The sequence below is a fragment of the Vicugna pacos genome, chromosome 6, assembly GCF_048564905.1.
Source record: "Vicugna pacos chromosome 6, VicPac4, whole genome shotgun sequence".
Taxonomy (NCBI): domain Eukaryota; kingdom Metazoa; phylum Chordata; class Mammalia; order Artiodactyla; family Camelidae; genus Vicugna; species Vicugna pacos.
Window position 1 is genome coordinate 35642982 of NC_132992.1, and position 21071 is coordinate 35664052.

The following is a 21071-nucleotide window of genomic DNA, read 5'->3' on the forward strand; positions in this document are numbered from 1 at the left end:
ACTGGCAGATACAACAAACATTGTAGGTAAATGGCAGAGTGACTTCGCTAGGTATAAACAACACTGTCACACCATTACCACTAATCATTGCAGGACTCTGAGCCAGAGAGGGAAAAGTGGCCAATACTACACGATGGTTGAGAAGAGATTGTTAATGAGCACATGCCGTCTCTTTCCTGATGGTCGTTTCCTGGTGATTCTTTGACATGGAAATGAGTTTGTGGCTTTACATAGTTTTCTTCTATAGATAAAATTTTGCTTATTATACTGCTAAGCACAAGAAGTCACATAAACTTTGAGACACTTGGCACCCTCTTATTCTTTGGCTATTTTTGAGCTAGTTTGTGATTGAAGCCACAGAAGAAGATTGAAACAATGTCTTTAACAAATGACATCACACACATCAGACTTGCTGACATTTCTTCTAATACCCTGAAGTAGGAGGCATTCACAACTGTGTCATTTTCCTTCCAGTATACAACTAGATGACACTACTATTATTTTTCTGAGTTGCCAAACCTTGGTTTTCTTGATGTATGTGCACACTAAAGCTATCAAATACAATGTTTTAATACCTGAGTCACTTTTAGAAGTGTCAGTGGCCATAGATACTTCCAAAATGGTGAGAATTTTCTTCACTGAGAAAGCCTTTGGCTAGGGGAAAAAAACCCAACAACTTGGTTTATTGTGCCCCAATGAAGCATAAACAGGCTTGGTTATCCATCTGGATTTCCTGCTTTGGAGAAGTCACATTATTATGACTTCTCACTGACACAAGGATTCACTGGTGTCAGAGACCCAAGCCAGCAGTCTTGAAAATAATCTTGGTTACTGTTGTGAAAGGTATCAGTTTCCTTATAGTCAGGCTTTAAAATCATTGTCTTTTCAAGAAATTTTGTCACAAATTCAAGTATAACAAAGTTTTTGATTACCAAGCAGTTTGCTGCCTTTTCAAGTGTTGACTAAACTTTAAAGTAGAAGTTTTACTTCTTTTGAGAGGCTAGGAAAGCCCAGTCACAGAAAAGCTTCAGAAATGCATTTATGGATTGGCTCACTTGGCAGATATTTTACTCCAATGAATAAGGCAGATCTTCTGATTTAAGGCCCTTATTTTGCCTGTGAATGCTGTTGAAAAGAAGGAACTCTTGTGGCCAAGTTTTCATTCTGCAAGAAGAGAACAGGAGCTGACAAATATACACACTTTCCAATTCCTGGCAAAGTGCTTCTGAAGCCTGGAGTTGAGAGTGACAGTCTTGTCATTTTATCCATTGGCAGAAATCTTTGGATATATCAAAGTAGAGAAAAACTTTTTTGAAAGTTACCCTTGTGCTAGTGACCTTAACATCGAAATATGGATTTATTTTATTTTTCTTGCTGAAATAGACAGGATCAGTGATGCAGTACTTGCCAAAGGTGACCTTATTGACTGGAGGAAATGATGTGACTAGAATTTCTCCAGAGTTTGGGAGACTGTTTGTTTCTTCACACAATCCTATCCTCGACTGGCAAAGAGAGTAATGGTTATTCTAATTTTGTATAAGATGGCATCAAGCTAGTTTTTTTCACTACCTCTTGCCACCAAACTACAACAGTCATAAATGTATTGAATATCCAAGATAGTGCCATGTTAAAGTAAGTTAAAATTTTAAAATTAGGTTTCTCATTAAAATTTACTATTGAGCTAGATTAGTTTTCTATTTGTTTTTCTTTTTATTTGCATGATGCAATTCATTTTTGTTTTATTTCAGGAAGTGACTTTTACTTTTTTTTTCCTGAAAAGTGGGTGAGAGTTATATATTCACAAAGTGTTTTTTTTCCAAAATATGTATTCTGCCTATATGGAGAAAATCAGTTCCTAGTGAAATAAAATAAAATATTGCAAAAGTTATGTATATGTTTTCATGTTCACTATGTTGAGGAAGAGACTCTGGCTTTCATAAATTTTAAAAAGGAATCTAGTGACCCCCAGAAAAATGAAAAACTCAACTAAATGATATCTAAGCCATTTTCAGCTTTAATATGTTGCAATTCTGTTTTAGAATATAGAATCAGAACCAGACTTAAGTAGGACTTAATCTTTATTTGAGCTAATGCCAAAGCATGTAAGTATTGTATTACTAGGGCTGCTGTAACAAAATACCACGGACTGAGTGGCTTAAACAATGAATTTTTTTTTTCTCACAGTTTAAAGGCTAGCTAGTTCAAGATCAGGGTGTCAGCAGGTTTGGTTTCGTTCTCTCTTTGGCTTGCTGTGTCCTCACATGGTCTTTCCTTTGTGCTCTCTGTGTGTCTGAATTTCTTCTTCTTAGGACACCAGTAATACTGAAATAAGGCCCACCTTGAAGATGTCATTTTAACTTAATCATCTCTTTAAAGACCTTATCTCCAAATACAATCACAGTCTGAGGGTACTGGGAGTTAAGACCTTAACATATGAACTTTGTGGGGACACAATTTAGCTCATAGTAAGTATCCTCTCAGTGCAATGTGGGGATGGCTTTGGTAGAGAGGGGAAAGAACTGAGGTCAGTCTCTAATAGTGGACTTCCTTGTATAGGAAAGAAGAGAAGTTCATGTGTGATACTAATAAGGATGCTGGAGATGTAAAATGAGGTCCAAGAAAGCTATAGGAGTCAAGAAAATAGAGACCATCAAGAAGGATGGTTTAATTAGCTTTGTAAAATGATGAGAAGTCAGGTAAACAAAGTGCAACAATTGTCCATTCTCTGAGAACTGTTGTTATAGTAAAAACATATTATTTAAGGAAAATTAAAAGTAATCTCAAAACAGCTTAGTTTTCCCCTTTTTTCTAATATTATGGGGGAATTTATAACCATATTTACATTTCTTAACTTTCTCACTTTCTGTCTCATTTGCTTCCCTCAGTATAACTGCTCTTTTGACACCCTTAAAAAATGTTCTCCCTAATTTCCTCCACCATATTTAGCCCTTTGCTTTTTATCATACACACTTGCCTCTTTCTTCCTGACCCTCCATCATAAATTCCCAAATAAACCCATTTGGAAGAGAGAACCCTCTTTAGAGGAAAGATAAGAGAAACAAGGGGGTGGAACCAAAAAGCTTTGTTTGGGGAGAAGGAAGACCTGATAATAAATACAGATTAATTGTTTTGGATCTTTATATGAGGAATATAGATTTTGCAAATGTGGTATTATTTATATGTATAGTATATGTAAATGTGGGCTGATCTTCCCAAGAATGGCTTTAGTGAATGAAATCAGAGGCTACATTAGAATGGGTAGAGCCATGTTGGAGCTGAGCCAGCAAAAAACAGCACAAGTTACTCTTTTAAGATAACTCCAGAGGGATGCACAAATAGGCAATAGCCACCAGGAAGCTAGAGGTTCCTGTAGAGTAAATGTTTTTTATGATTATAATAATTTGAGCAGATTTATGTTTTGAAGAAAAGAGTCCATTGAGAAGAAGAGGGTATTGGTTTGAGTAGGAAGGAGATTTCATGGATCACTGTCCCTGAGAAGGGGATGAGACAAGATGTAGCTAATCTGGGAAGATCTTTAATACAGATAACATTTTAAGCAGGACATTGAGGCAGTTAATGCCTAGTTGACTGTATTTTTCAGGGAAGTCTGAAGAAAGGTTTCTCCAGGGGTAGGAAGAGTCAAAGTCTAAGAAAAGTGGTGAAGGTATGGAATATTTGAAGAGACCAATAGGAGACGGAATCAAAAGTTTTGACTCTGAAGAATTTTAGTTTTGAAAGTAGAAAAGGAAATGACTCCAACAATTTTAGTGCAATAATTGCTTCTCTTGTCCTATAATTAGCAGAAAATGATTGTCAAATAAGAACTATGAAGAAGATGAACTACATTTTTATCATGAAGATGTATTTTCAATGGATAGCTTCTTAAACTATTTTAATTCGAAAAGCAAAATAGCATCCTAAAGCTCAGGAGATTCTTTTCCCCCCTTTTCCCTTTGTTGAAAAGTACCAAATCTAGTAACATTAACTGCCATAACAATTGTGAGAACTTCTCATTTCCTTCAAGTGCAGGCAAATGGAGGATGTGTGCTGTATTTTAATTTTATGGTTTTACTTTCAGGCAGTGTCAGCTGTTTTTAGATTGACAATAAAAACCCTTATTGCTGGGAGAATTATATTTCACAAGTTTCTTCTCTCAGTTTTTCCATTTTCCTTTGTAAAACTGTTTGGCAAGGACACACATGCGCACATACACACGCACACACACATGCACACACACACACAGGGAATATTTGAGTAGCTCCACTGGAGTTTAAGCATCTAATGGCATCAGTGGAGAGTTGGATGCAGGCTGCAGATACAGATGAATTAATTTTTTATTCTTTTTATTGATTCCTCAGTGTTGCAAGAAATATGGTTAAAGGGTTTGTTTTTATAACTACTTCTGATATCAGAGTAATGCTGTTCTATACAACTCTCAAGCATGGATATGATTTTTTTATATATAATTTCTTTATCTCTTGGTATAAAAGATACTATTATAGGTATAATAAATTAATCTTCAACTATTTTAGGCTTTTTTGGAATTTCAGGCAATACACCTGCAATACACCAGTGTGCTACATCATTCCTCTATTAGTTGATCTACCCATCAGCACCTGTTTCTTGAATGCCTACCATATACCAGGTCTACCAGGTCTTATGCTGGGGTTTTAGAGGTATAGAGATGAATGCATACAATTGGTTCCTATTCTCATGGTGCTTACAATCTAGTCACCATTTCCTCCAAAGAATAGCTATTCATATTATATGTGTATACTCAGATTTGACATGTACAGTTAACCCAGGGAAGCAAATCAGAAGAGTCATCTATGTGTCAACAGAGAACCAGCCCAATGTCCCAGGTGAAGGATTAGGGCTATCATAATTCAAATAGCTACACTTACAAAATTGCATGCAATAAGCAAGTTGCTGTTCTTGGTACTTCATGTATACGAATCTCCTCTTGAACACTTTGAGGTAGGTATTACCATTCTCATTTTTACAAATAAGTTAAATAAGGTGTCAAAAGTAAATTTTGAGTGGTAAAGAGAGATTTCATCCAGGTACTCTGACTCCAGACACTGTGCTCTTTACTGCTTCACTCTATGTTATATTGCCATATTAAACATAAAATTATTGAATGAAAATAGGTACAAGTAGCAGGACAGTCGTTCTCAACTGGGGAGATTCTGTTCTCTTGAGTATTTTCACAATGTTTTGAGACATTTTTGGTTGTCATAACTGTCTTACCTGGTGGATACAGCCCAGAGAGGCTTCTAAACATTCCACAATGCACAGGACAGTCCCTATAGCACAGAAATATCTTGCTCAAAATGTAAATAATGCCAAGGTTGAGAAACCTTGCTTGAGATAGTACAATTTGGAAATGAAGCCCCAGAGAAGAAGCATGACCTACTAAAATTACCAGATTACTTTTGAGATTTCCTGATTCCCAATATACTCTCCCCTTTGTCTCTCTCTTACTGGTTTTGTTCCACCACCATGCATCTCAGGGGTACTGGGCGCTGGATTCTTGACAAGTGTTCAGTGAGTGCTATTCTTCATTTAATGCAGGAAAGTGGCTGGGCTAGTATCAGTAGAATCTGAAAGTTCATGGCCTTCTACCTTTCTGTTTTCCTTTTCTATTTCCTATGGTCATCTGTGATTCTGTCTTCACATACGTGCGTTCTTATTGCCTGTGGCTACCCAGTGCTCTATGTGCATGCCCTCCTTTCTCTGTAGTGCCCCCAATCTAAAATTTCCTTTTCTTTCCGCAATTCTTTCATCAAAAATTTCTAAGTGAAATTTAGCTAACTATGAGGAAGACATTTGAGTAATCATAATTCAGCTAAATTGAAACATTTGGTAATCACTCCACATACTGCCCCCATATCCTTTCCTGGAATGTTTACTTTCAGCCTAATGCTTATTTGAATTATTGTGGGAAGAAATTGTAGTTGAGAAGCCTTCCTGTTGTCCTTTGAATTATACTCTGTGATTGTATCATCTGTAGGTGATGTTTGCTTTGAAAGTGAGCACTTGTTGCCTTGCTAATTCTCCTAGGAGTGAGCAACCTCTGCATTCCCTTCCAGCTTCTCCCCAAGCCAAAAATATTTTGTGCCTCTGGAAACCACTGTGATCAGTATACAATATCTGATTTAGAGTGCATTCCAAAAGAATGTTTGTTTCTTCCCTGCCCCCTAAATTCACATGTTGAAGCCCTGTCCCTCAATGTGATGGTATTTGGAGGTGTTGCTTTTGGGAGGTAATAGATCATGATGAGGTCCTGAATGTGAGGGCACCATGGTGGCATTAGTGTCCTTATAAAAAGAGGAAGAGACCAGACCTTGCTCACTCTCTGTCACGAGAGGACACAGTGAAAAGATGGCTGTCTACAAACTAGGAAGAGGTCTCTCATCAGAAAATGGATCTACTGGCACCTTGATCTTGGACTTCCCAGTCTCCAGAAGGATGAAAAATAAATATCTGTTGTTTAAGGCACCCATTCTATGACATTTTGTTATAGCAGCTTGAGCTGACTGAAACATGATCCAGGAAGTTTATTCATCTTAAAGAATGTGTAGTGCTCCCTTCTAGAGAAATCAGAGGACGGATTCACCTATGTTCCCTGATGTATGTACCTAGGAAACTTTTGAAGAACTTTTCAGTGTCCTTTACTCTACCTGGTGAACCACAAATACTACGTTTAATTTCTCAACCTGTTTTTTTGTTTGTTTTCCTGAGTTGTCTTATGACTAATTAGGTGAGCATTGACCTGACTTTCTGATTTCCTGGGCTAAAATGTCCAACTGAGGTGCAGTGCTGGCAGAGAAACCTCTTGTATTGATGCTGTTTTCATTGAGCCTCCTACATCAGAGTTAAATTTTTTGACATTTGGGCAATATTAGAGTAACTAGGCCATCAGCAGGGCAAAATTGAGAAGACAGAAATTTGCTTTTAGCACTCCTCTTGATCTGATTTTGACTAAATATCAGGTAGTATTACTAGTAATTTATTTAGGTTTTGTTTAATTTAATTTTGTTTAATTTAATTATAAATTTCAACTTGATTAATGTAGGTAATTGTCATATTATTTTGCTTGTATGCCACGATCGGCTAAATTCTCACAGATAAAAAATCTTAGCTGAAATGTTACAGTAATATACTATTTTCTTTTAAAATTCAGTATCTGCATCTGGAACTTAGAGTGATTTTTCTGTAGGTGGACAGATCATGTGTTCTGTGATGCTGATATGGAGGCCGAGAAATTTTAAAGATAAGAAGGGACTGTCTACAAAAGGAAAGTGTGACATCAATAAACATTAGCAGGCTAAACTTCTCCTTCAAGTTCTTAATAAATATTTGTTTTTGAATGAGATGCACAAGTGGTAGATGCAATGCTTTCTATACTCTTTTGAATGCTGTTTCAATTACAGTTACAGTTTTACAAGGTACTCTATTTTATTGTGAGCTTAAGCAAATCAGACTTGATTCTCAGTTTCTTCATTTTTTTAAACATTTTTTATTGAGTTATAGTCATTTTACAATGTTGTATCAAATTCCAGTGTAGAGCACAATTTTTCAGTTACACATGAACATACGTATATTCATTGTCACATATTTTTTCCACTGTGAGCTACCACAGGATCTTGTATATATTTCCCTGTGCTATACAGTATAATCTTGTTTAGCTGTTCTGCATTTTGAAATCCCAGTCTGTCCCTTCCCACCTCAGTTTCTTCATTTTTAAAAAGAGTTTGGAAAATGAAACTAAGGTCTCTTTCAGAAACAAATACGTTCTAGTGTTCTGTGTTTTACTTTTTATTGAAAACTTACATGACATATGTGCATATATGAAGTTTTGCTAAAATAATAGGCACGAAGAGTGAAATATAAAGTTGAATTAGTAGAGATCTCTAGAATTTATGTTATGGTTATTTTACGCTTTTTCAACTTTTTTTTCTTAGATGTTTTTCAAATGGAAGAGTATTATAGCCCAGTGTAATTCTGCATATTAATGCATGTTAATGAGGAACAAACACAAGCGTTTCTATCATTCTTTGGATACTGGTAGAGGCAGTGTGGTGACATGAGCTTTAGTACTAGTTCTGTTGTTAACTAACTGTGAGACTTGGAGCAGGTCATTTCATCTCTCTGCTTCTTGATTCCATATATCCAATACAATATCTGGTTTCTTTTTATTTTTTACTTATATGTTTAGAAAGGTAAATATATGCTCATAGTAGAAAATGCACATAATAGCAAAAGGTATAATAAAGGAAGAAAGAAAAAATAAAACAAAATTTCACACACACACATGCACACTTACAAACACATACATATATCAGACACGTTATCTATATAGTTTTATTTTTCTTAAAAATACCTCCTAAGGATGTGTTAATGAATATGGCGCTTACATCATTAAAGGATACTGACTATTCCATTTTATGAGATTTATTTCACCAATGAAACATACAGGATTTTTTTTTCTATTACAAACACCACCATTGTGAATATGTTTTTATAACCTAATATAATCTCTACTTAGAATGAGCTCCTAGGAGTAAGGTTGTTGGGTCAAAGAATATTTACACTTAACTTTTCACTCATGTTGTCATGTTGTTCTTCACAAAGATGTTCATTTTTTCTCTTACCACCAACTCTGCCTTAGAGTTCTCCATACCCTTTCCTACTCTAGGTGTTAGCAGTAGTTTTGCCTTTGTCAGTCTGATTATGATGAATGGTATCTCACCATTACTTGTTTGAGGTATAAGATTCTATTTTGAAAATATAAGGTGATATATTATGACAATTAATAGTTTCAACTTTAGCCTGTAATAAGACTAATCTTAGGTTAGTGTCGGATAGAATTGTTTTTTGTTTCTTTGTAGAATACTTTCAAGGGCATATATATTAGCAGTTTTCCTTTTCATCCTTTCCAGGGATTCAAAAATGCATTTACTTCCTTCTGTATGCGGCATACAAGTTCAAGGTCTTTTCTAAAATGTATCTTCACATTGCCTCATGGTGTCATAGCGCCACATGATTAGGTTGTATTCCTGTAGAGATAATGTCGTACAATCTGTACCCTGATCTGTGGAAAAAATAGATATTGTTTGTTTAAGTATCTTTTTTTTTTATTATGTTAGCCTATAAAAGCATAAAATAAAATGTTCATTTCAGCTTTAACAATATCTAATTAGTGACATTTTCCTCACCAAAGTTTCTTTCTTTTTTATTGGCTCTAGTCAAACTGTTTTATACATCCTACAAAATGTCTCAACTTTTTTATTTCTTTTAAACTTCATTATCTTTTTGATGACACAGTAATTTTCTTTTCATCTTTATCTCCCTTTAGCTGGCATCTTCACTTTGTCTTTCGTTACAGCTATGCAAGTTCTTATCCATTTGTTTTGGTAACTTTTAATGGAAAATTCTATTTCTGTGAAGTATATGCTATTACTTTTAGAAGTACTTAATTAAGTTCTCTAAAGGTTAGGTGAGCAGATTAAACAAAAAAATGTGTAAATGTGCATGACAACTTCCTCATGGGAATCCATCAGGGAGGATTTGGGCTGAATAGTGACAAATTATATTAAACAGGATCCTATTTTTCATTAATGTCTTTCCAAGGAAGGTCCAGGGAATCTTTTATATGCTCTTTAAATTTGGGGTTCAGAAATATTCACGCATACTGAAGTAAAACAGGCAGTATAAGTGGACAGAAAAAAAGAGGAACAAAAATTGAAAAATGGTAATCAGAAATCAGAACCCAGGACAGCATATTGGTTTTACAAAAAATAATTAAGCATCTTTGCAAATAATTTTCAGAAATTTGAGAAATTTCATCTGTACAGTTAGTTATTATGGTTCACTAAGCACCTTGCTCTTGTGGAAAGAATATTGCATTGGGAGCTAGGAAGATAGTGTAAGTCATCACTCATCTGTGTTGTTTCTTCCAGAGGTGCAGTTCTGTGATAGTTGTTTTTTTCACTATTTGATCCTTCTCTTTCCTTTTAATTGGTATTATACCATTTTCATAAGAGGAAGCATCTTTGTTGGTTCAGTTTGCAGATATAATCATAATCTTCTTGAAATACACAATCCTTATTAAATTTAAACCAAAAAAGAATAGAAGGGAAAAGAGAAGTAGGTGCAGGATCTATTTTGTTTATGCTGGCACTATTTAATATATTTTGGAAGCCTCGGACCTTTTGGATTAAAGATGGTCACATAACTAAATGGAGGGAAGAAGCATGACTGAAAGCAGAAATGATTTGAAATCAGATAGGGGAATGTTTACTGAGACTGTCACCACTAGTGATGAAATATGGGAGAGGAATGATATTATGGTTGTTAGAAGTTTGAATTCTGAAGTTGGAAAGACCTTGTTTTGAACATAGCTCTTACACTTACTAGTTGAATTCACCTGTCTGAGCCCCACCATCCTCACCTGTAAAATGAAGATAATAATAGCATTTACCTCTTAGGGTTTTGAGAGAATAAAGTGAAATGGCACATGTAAATTGATTAACATGGTGGCTGATATACATAATAGTACCACTAATAACAAACAAGCATTCATTGATGATATCAGTCACTTTTCTAAGGGCTTTCCATGTGCTAATTCAGTAAATGCTTAACATAAGTTCTTCTCATTCTTATACTCATTATGAAATAATTATGTATAATAATATGTATAATAATTTATTACATTGGCTCCCAAACTTTCATCTTTTTATTAACTGTATATTTAAATGTATATATACATATATGAATAAAATGTATGTCTGTAAATGTATGTGTATGTATGTTTGTCTATATGTATATTTGCAAAAAATTAAAAGCAAAGACGATCTGAAGTTCTTTGAAGTAATATAATTGCTATTGCACATCAGTTCTTTACTGTACTAATTTTCATGTTTGACTATCTTTATATGATATTTAACATTCTGAAGTAGACTTAAAGCAAGCATCTTTAAATGTTTTGATATGCTTACAGTTTTTACTATCTTAGCAAATACGGTTGAGATAGAAAGAACTGTACCTTATTGCCTTCCTTGGAATCAAGACTCAGGGTGAAAACAAGAGGATAACAGTATTTTGGGACATTATTCAAAACACACATTAGGTTAACTATCTGTACTGACTTGCCATGGATAGTAATGAATACCTGGTTTAGAAATTCAGGCTGTCATCATCAGGACTCTGAATTTACTTTTAAGCAGATGGCTTGATGCCTGTTTAAAAAAACTCAGGCATATACCTAGTGCTACTGTCAGCTCTTTTGGATTAGACTAAAGCCTTAAAACCCAGGTGATAGTACAATGCAGTATCTCTAATGCAGAAAGGAATCTTATGTTTATGTATAGAATTCTGGAACCTTTATTCACTTAAGTTAAAAAACAGTTCATGCAAACATCTGTATGCTTATTTTAATAACTGCCAAACAACCAGTGTAGAACATTTCATCCAATAACTAATTTTATTCTTTTCCGGTCTTTCTTAAGTGGCCATATGTACTGGCCTCATGTCAAAAAAGCCTGAATATAGTGGTGACATAGAAAAAGAAGTCTAGTAAATGGAAAAGATACTAAATATGAGAAATAGCACTGAACTGGAATAATATTCAAATGAGTTATTAAAATGAGTCAAATGTTAAGAGCAGCAATATGAGAGATACTTCATTTGGATATTTTTTAGGAAACACTCACAGAATATAGATATAAATTGGTCAACACTTCTTCATAACAGAATGAAAAACTAACTTTCTTGTAGACTCGGGCAACTATTCAGAATATAAATATAAAAATTCATTTATTGACTTTGTATCCTAGGAAATATCAAGAAGAATTCTGTACATCTACTTCACACATTTGTTGTTTGAGCTAATCATTTTTACTTTGAAGCTAATGTCTACCTTCATTAGAACAACTGGTGCTTATCTTTATATTTGTTTCCCCATGTATATTTAAATTGCATATGTTTTTCTTTTTATGGTAGGGAAAAAAATATCTTGCAAATTTTTATGTACTCTTCTTGCAGCTAATATGTGTCTTGCTTAAACTACATCTGCTACTAATACAGAAGTGACATAATCACACCTGATGCATAATTACCTATTTATATTTTTCTTCCCTGTGGATAGTGGCCTCGGTTCAGCTGCTACCTGTAACATACCCATCAAAATTTTACTATTTTAAGTTTTTGTATGAAATGATGTTAGCTGCACTCTTATGTACTTGACATGCCAGTAATCATGAACGTCAAGGCGTTTAGGTGAGGCCAGTGATTTTGGCATTTTCTTGCATATTTCAGTTAACATGGCAGTGAAGACATCCACCAAGTAGAGTCAGGTCCTAAAATTTCTCATTTTTTCTTGCCCTAAGTTGTGAGTCTGAACCATGGCTCACTTCTCCCAAATGCTGCATTTTGGCAACCTGATGACTTAAAAGGAAATCAGTTCTCTTAACTTAACTATCAGACCTCATATCTCTCTTTTTGTTTTATTGATTTTGACCACTGGTTTTATCCAAACTTGTTTTCTTTTACTGTTTCTGTTTCACCTCACATTCCAAAACTTGTATAATCTCATTATAGTTTTCCAACTCCTCTCTTTCCAACTGGTGTTTTTATCCGTCTTATAGCCTAATTATAATTAACCTTACCATAGTATATTAGCAGGAATTGCTAAGAACCTTTCCCTGACACTTGAGACAACATTTTAGCAATATCTACATGACAGATGTTATAAATATTAACTATAATTAGTTGTCCTTTTGATTCTCATTTAAAGTCTTTTTTCCTTAAGATTATAGATTTGGTTAATTTAGCTTTAGGCTATGTCTTCTTCACAGACTAGTTCAGTAATTTTAGCTAAAACATGTAACACTAATTTAAAGGTCTGTTTTAATTTTTTGTTGACTTTTTAAATGGAATTTACCACTTTTCAGTTGGTTAACTTGTTTTTCAATAGAAACAATCTTATACTCCAAGCAAAGATTTTTCTGTTTTTCAGCACAGAAATTCTGATAAGTATATGATATGTGGTAAAGCACTTGAAATAGTGATGTTTGAATTGACTGGGAATAAGTAAATTTTGGATGACAGTTTTTGGAAAATTAAATAATATTTATGCTTTCAAAATTTTGGAATTTTTATAGCTCCACTTGGCTGTCGGTTCTTCTGGGAGTCCTTCCCCTACTTCCACATTGGAATAATTATCCTCATCATTCTGTTTTCTTGCTCCTTGCTGTATTCTTTTAATGAAATTACCACAGTCTCTTTTTAGATATTTATATTTTTATTTGTTCAACATTTTCCTTCTGAACTAGAGCTTTGCAAACTTTGTGCTCTTGTAAGCTCAAAGAGCTCAGGAATTATGTATACAGGAGTATCTTGGAGGTAATTGCAGTAGTTTGATTCCAGACCACTTCAATAAAGTGAATATCAGAATAAAGTGAGTCACATTAATTATTTTGGCTTCTCAGTGCATATAAAAGTTATGTTTACACTATTCTGTAGTTTGTTAAGTGTGCAATAATAGCATTGTGTCTATCAAAACAATGTATATACCTTAATTAAAAATTAATTAAAAAATGCTAATCATCATCTGAGCCTTCAGCAAGTCCTAATCTTTTTTGCAGTAGTAACCTCAAAAGTCACTGATCACAGATAACCATAACAAATGTAATAATAATGAAAAAAGTTTGAAATATTACAACAGTTAACAAAATGTGACACAGACATGAGATATACAGATACTGTTGAAAAATGGTGCCAATAGACTTGCTTGACGTAGGGTTGTCACAGACCTTCAGTTTGTAAAAAAAAGCAGTATCTGAAAAGCACTGCAAAGTGAAGCAAAATAAAATGAGATATGCCAGTATTTTGTTCATCGATGTAATTCCAGGCCATAGTAGAGTATTCTGGCACATAGTGAGTATTCAGTGAACATTTGTTGAAGGAATTAAATAATAATTATGGTGAAGCAGAATAAAGAAGAAGGATGAGAAAAAGGAGGAAGAAGCAGAGGAGAAAGTGGAGAAGGGTGAGCTGAAGGAGTAGAACAGTGAGAAGAGGAGGAAAATGGCTCTAGTTTTTAGGGATCTTATCATGCACTATTCCTCCATTGTCACAGCAAATCTATCAGATCAGTCTCATTGAAGGAAAAAGAGGCACAGAAGGATATGTAATGTGCTTGTGCTTGTGGTCACACTGAAGGTGGCAGAGTTGGATTTTCAATCCAGGCAGTACGACTGTAGTCTAGCCAGTTGTGCCCCATTCTGAGCAGAAAGACTGGCATTTTTCCTAGCTGCTCATCTCAATTTTTCTAAGGCAGTTGGTGTTTGTGGAAGTAGCTTTACAAAAAATGTAGTGGTATAATGTTGTGCAGTTCACTGAGCCATGTGTAGCATCTGGATTTTTCAGGCACTAGATTCACTTTATTTTCTTAATGAAAAAGTGTTTCCTAAGGAAACCTAGTTGCAGTGGCAGTAATTGTTCTTCTGGGGGATCTGTTTATCTTCTGGGTCTGTAAGCTATGTCCTGCCTGCCCAGTTATGTCAGATGTTATTCCACCCAGAGCTTTCTGAGGTTTTAAAATTGTTGTGTGAACCACCAATAGGATATAAAATCATTAAATCCATGTATTATCTTAAGCCATAAGATCTCTCTATGCTTTGGTAATAAAGAAACAGGCCAACATACTGCCCTCAACTTCCTTCCCTTCCAATAAACTGATTTGTTTCTGGACTTCCACAGTATTTGTCCTTTCTTTAAAGAAAAAATGCTCTTATTTTCCAAGTCTAATCCTTTTATCCTTGATTGAATTCATTCTTGTTATTGATTGAATTCATTGTTTAGTTCCATAATTCTTGTCCCATAACTTATCACTCAATTTATATCTAATTCCTTTATCTTCACTAGGTTTTCTTCAGTCAACAAACACTATTAAGTCTCCCATATTTCAAATGTAAATGAAATAAAACAAAGACTCTTTCCTAGGCCTTGTTTCTCTGCCAAATTGCCGCTTCATATCTTTTTCTTAACTTTATTAATTTTTTGAAAGACTTTTAAATTGCTTTCTCCATTACTTTACCACCCATCAAAATGTTTCTTTATAGTTTTCACCTTTCACACTTGACTGAAACTGCTGTTTTCAGAGGTCATTAGTAATGTATTGTTTGCCATTTTTATTCATTCTTCTTAGTATTCAACTTCCCCAACTTTTCTTCCCTATTTGACCAGTATCCTTCATTCTTTAACCTTTCTGCTCCACTGATTTCCTGACATTGTTTCTTACTTAGTTTTATTATGTTTATTATATTCTGATCAAAGTTGTAAAAAAGATGTTTTTTAAATTTCTTTTCCAGTTTTATTGAGAAATAATTGACATATCTCTGTGTAAGTTTAAGGTGTATAATATGATGGCTTGATTTACAGTGAAACGATTACCAAAATAGTTTCAGCTAATATTCATCTTCTTGTCTAAGTACAGTGAAAAGGAAAGGTAAAGAAAAGGAAAAATATTTTCATCTTGTGATGAGAACTCTTAGGAGTTCGTCTCTTAAATCTTTCCAATATATCATACAGCAGTGTTAGCTATAGTCATCATGCTGTGTATTACATCCCTGGTACTTAATATATCTTATAACTGGATACTTAATATAACTTTTAACTTATACCCTTTGGCCACCCTCCCCCAATTTCCCCTCCCCAACCCACCACCTCTGGTAATCTCACTTATTTTTTAACTTATTGCTTATGCTTTAAAAGGCATCATATTGAAAAGATCATTACCAAGACCCATATCAATGACTGTAGGTTTTGAAATCAGGAAATATGATGCCACTTGTTTTGTTCTTTTCAGGATTTTTTGTTGTTGTTGTTGTCGTTGTTGTTGTTGTTGTTGTTATTTAAGTTCTTTTGTGGTTCCATATAAATTTTAAGAGTGGTTTTTTTTCTAGTTTTGGAAAATATGCCATTGGAATATTGATAGAGATTGCACTGAGTCTGTAGTTGGCTTTTCGGTAGTACTGACGTTTTAACAGTATTAAATCTTCCAGTTCATGAACACAGGATACCTTTGCATTTATTTGTGTCTTCTTTGACCTCTTTCATCAGTGTCTCGTAGTTTTCAGAGTAGAGATTTTTCACCTTCTTAAATTTACTAGTGAGTATGTTATTGTTTTTGATGCTTTTGTAAATGGAATCAATTTTTCTTTTTCAGAAAATTTGTTGTTAGTGAACAGAAATGCTACTGATTTTTGAATGTTGGTTTTCTTTGCTGAATGCATTGATTAAATGTAAGAGTTTTTTGGTTGCAGCTTTAGGATTTTCTATTTATGAAATCATGTCATCTTCAAATAGAGTCTACTTCCTTACCAATTCTGATACTTTTAATTTCTTTTTCTTGCTCTATTACTCTAGCTAGGTTTTTAGTTCGATGTTGAGTAGAAATGGTGAGAGTGGACACCCTTGTCTTTTTCCTGATCTAATAGGAAAAGCTTTCAAACTTTCCCGATTGAGTATGTTAGCAATGGACATGTCTTATATGGCCTTTATTATGCTGAAATATGTTCCTTCTGTGCCTAATTTGTTAAGTTTTTATCCTGAATGGATGTTGGATTTTGTTAAATGCTTTTTTTTTGCATCTGTTGATACGATAATGCTTGTTTTATTTCATTCTTTTAATGTGTTGTATCACATTGACTGACTGGCATATGTTGAATCATACTTGCATCCCATGGATAAATCTGACTTGATAATGGTGAATGATCCTTTTAATTTGCTGCTGAATTGGTGTGCCAGTGTTTTACTGAGAAGTTTTGCTTTATATTTATCAGAGATACTGGCCTGTTGTTTTCTTTTCTAGTAATATTATTTTATGCTTTTGGTATCAGGATAATGTTGGCCTTATAAAATGAGTATGGGAGTGTTTCCTTTTCCTTGATTTTTAGTAAGAGCTTAAGGATTGGTGTTAATTCTTCTTTAAATGTTCGGTAAAATTTACCAGTGTAGTCATCTGGTCCTAGGCTTTTATTCTTGGGAGATTTTTGATTATTGATTCTCTCCTTGCTAGTAACTGGTCTAGTCAGATTTTCTGATTTTTTTCCTGATTCAGTCTTGGTAAGTTGTGTGCTCTAAGAATTTTTCCATTTCTTCTGGGTTGTCCAGTTTATTGGAATACAGTTGTTCATAGTAGCTTCTTATGATTCTTTGAACTTCTGTGGTTTCCTTTGTAGTGTCTTCTTTTTCATTTATAATTTTGTTGATTTGGGTCCTCTTTTTTTCTTGGCTAGTCTAGCTAAGGGTCTGTCAATTCTGTTTATCTTTTCAAAAAATCAACTTTTAGTTTGATTAATCTTATCTATTGCTTTTCTGTTCTCTCTGCTCTAATTTTTACTATTTTTTCTGCCAGATTTGTGTTCATTTTGCTCTTTTTTCTAGCTCTTTAAGGCATGAGATCTTCCTTACTTTTTAATGTGAGTATTTATTGCTCTGAACTTTCCTCTTAGAACTGCTTTCGCTACACTCCACAAGAACAGTTTTTGCTACATCCCACGAGTATGTTATGTTTCCATTTTCATTTTTCTCAAGAAAAATTTAATTTCTCCTTTACTTTTTGTTTGATCTGTTGGTTGTTCAGAAGAGTTTTGTTTAATTTCCATGTGCTTGTGAATTTTCCAGTTTTCCTCTTGTATTGATTTCTAGTTTCATGCCATTGTTATAGGAGGAGGTACATGGTTTAATTTCAGTCTCTTGAATTTATAAGACTTATTTTATGGCCTAACATGGTTCTATGTTAGAAGATGTTCCAAGTGTGCTTGAGAAGGATGTGTATTCTGTTGTTGGATAAGATGTTCTGTATGTGTCTTTAAGGTCCATTTGGTCTATAGCATTGTTCGGATTCACTGTTTATTGATTTTCAGTCTGGATGAGCTCTCCATTATTGAGAGTAAGGTATTAGAGACCCCAACTATTATTGTATTACTGTTTATTTCTCCTTTTCTATTAGTTTCTGCTTTATATATTTACTATTTTTGTACCTTCTTGATGTATTGACCCTTTTATCATTGTAGAGTGACTTTTTTGTCTATTTTACCATTGGATAATTAAACAATTGTATAATTTACATTTAAAGTAATTATTAATAGATAAGGACTTATTATTTCCATTTTGTTAATTTTTAAAATTGTTTTGTAGGTCCATTGTTCCTTTTTTCTTATCTTGCTATCTTTTCTGTGTATGTTTTGATATCTTTTGTTATCAGTATACTATGACTTCTTTTTTTCCCCTTTTTTTAATAGACTTTATTCTTTTAGAGCAGTTTCAGGTTCACAACAGAATTGAGCAGAAAACACAGATTTCCTGCATAGCCCTCCTCACCCACACATATATACTCCCCTACCCTCAACATCCCTCATCAGTGTGGCGTATTTGGTACAATTGATGAACCAACATGGGCACATTATTATCAACCAAAGTCCATAGTTTACATTAGGGTTTACTCTTGATATTGTATATTCTGTGGGTTTGGACAAATTCATAATGACATGTAGCCACTATAGTATCATAGAGAATAATTTCATTGCCCTAAAAATCCCTTGTGCTCCATCTGTTCATTCTTCCCTCCCTCCGTCTCCCCAAACCCCTGGAAACCATGATCTTTTTGTTGTTTCTGTAGCTGTGCCTTTTCCAGAATGTTATTTGGTTGGAATCATACAGCTTATAGCCTTTTCAGACGGGCCTCTTTCATTTAGTAATATGTCTTTTAAGTTTTTCTATGTCTTTCCTGGCTTGATAGATCATTTTTTTTTATTGCACATATGTTTTTTAACTTACATATATGTAGTGTTCATTGTTTCTAAGAATGTTTAGAGCTTTAGCTTTTTAAACTTACAAAGTTATGAAAGGAATAAAGCCAACCACAAAATAAGAAGTAACTCAAAAAGACACATACACTCTGCTATTAACAGCAACATTAGTTATAATTGCCAAGACATGGTAGCATCCTAAGTGCACATCAATAGTTGAATAGATAATGGAGATGCAGTATATATATATATATATATATGTAATGGAACACAACTCACCTATAAAAAAGAAGGATATTTTGCCATTTGCAGCCCTTTGTTCACTTTTTTTTCACTTCAAAAACCAGAATTTTATAAATGGCAGAGACATTTCCATTACATCAAAAACAACAAAATACCTAGAAATAAACTTAACCAAGGAGGTTACCTATACTCTGAAAACCAGAATGACACAAAGAAATGGAAGGATTTCTTCTGCTCTTGGATTGGAAGAATCAACAGTATCAAAATGGCCACGTTACCCAAAGCAATCCACAGATCCAACGCAATCCCCATCAAAATACTGATGGTATTCCCCACAGAACTAGAACAAACAATTCCAAAATTTATAAGGAACCACAGAAGACCCTGAACAACCAAAGCAATCTTTTGTAGGTCTTTTTTTTTTTTTTAATCTTTCTTCTTTTTGTTCTTTTTTCTTATGGTTTGATGACTAGAGAAGGTCCTTTAACATTTGTTGTAAAACTGGTTTGGTGGTGCTGAAATCTTTTAGCTTTTGTTTATCTGTGAAGCTTTTGATTTCTCCATCAAGTCTGAATGAGAGCCTTGCTGGGTAGAGTATTCTTGTTTGTAAGTTTCCCCCTTGCATCACTTGAAATATATCGTGCCACTCCCTTCTGGCCTGTAGAATTTCTGCTAAAAAATCAGCTGATAACCTTATGGGAGTTCCCTTGTATGTTATTCATTGCTTTTTTCTTGCTAATTTTAATATTTTCTCCTTATCCCTAATTGTTGTCAATTTGATGACTATGTGCCTTAGTGTGTTCCTCTTTGGGTTGATTATGTGTGGTACTCTCTGCACTTCCTGGACTTGGGTAACTGTTTCCTTTCCCAAGTTGGGAAAGCTTTTGGTTATTATCTCTCCAAAAATTCTCTCAGGTCCTTTCTTTCTTTCTTCTCTTTCTGGGACTCCTATAATGTGAATATTAGAGCATTTCATGTTGTTCCAGAGTTCTCTTAAACTACCCTCATTCCTGTTTGTTTTTTTTTTTTTCTTCTGTTTTCTGCTCTGAAGTAATGATTTCCACTAATCTGTTTTCTAGCTCACTGATCTGTTCTTCTGCCTCATTTAGTCTATTTTTGGTTCCTTCTAGTGTATTGTTCATTTCAGTGATTTTATTCTTCAACTCTATTTGGGTATTCTTTGTATTTTCCAGCTGTTTGCTAAAAACTTTACTCTGTGCATCTATACTCCTCTTGAGTTCTCTGAACATCTTGGCCATCATTACTTTAAACTCTTTCTCAGATAAATTACTTATATCCTTATCATTTATTTCTTCTTCTGGGATTTTGTCTTGTGCCTTGGCCTGGGAGATATTCCTTTGCCACTTCATAGTGTCTGTCTTTCTATGTGTTTGTGGATTCCTTCCACAGGCTTTGGGGTTATTATTTTCTTGTTTCTTGTATTTGCCCCTGGTGGATGAAGCTGAACTAGAGACTTACGCAGGTTTCCTGGCAGGAGGAGCCCATGCCTGCCTACTGCAGTGTGAAGCTTGGTCCTGGACCTCTGGTGGGTAGGGCTGTGTCTAGAGGCCTTTGTGGCTTAGGAAGTCAGCTGATGGGTGGGGCTGTGTTCCCACCCTGTATGTTGTTTGGCCTGAGGCTTCCCTACAGGCTGTTGTGTGGGGCTAGGTCTTGATGCTAATGATCCAATCAAGATGTCAGCCTCCAGGAGAGCTAATGTAGATTAACACTCCTGGAATATCCGCCAGGAGCTTTTATGTCCCCTGAGCCACAGCCATCCCCCATGTCCCATTGAGACCCTCCAAATCCAGCAGGGCCAGGTTCCTATGAAATCACTGCCTCTGCCCTTGGATCTGGTGCATATGAGTTTCCTTGTATGCTTCTCAAGCGAATGGAGTCTCCATTTCCCTCAGCCCCATGAGGCTCCTGGCACCAAGCTCCCTGACATTCAAAACCAGATATCCTGAGGTCTCCTTCTCTTCCCAATACCAGGACCTGAGCTGGGGA

General features: G+C 34.7%; 1 long non-coding RNA gene across 1 annotated transcript in view; it reads left to right on the forward strand.

Annotated features, from left to right (window-relative positions):
- Positions 1-2059: 2059 nt before the first annotated feature.
- Positions 2060-21071, forward strand: part of LOC140696873 (uncharacterized) — a 31935-nt gene continuing 12923 nt past the window's right edge. The window contains exon 1 of the long non-coding RNA XR_012073469.1: positions 2060-2102. This is a non-coding gene — a long non-coding RNA (uncharacterized lncRNA). The remainder of the gene's footprint in view (positions 2103-21071) is intronic.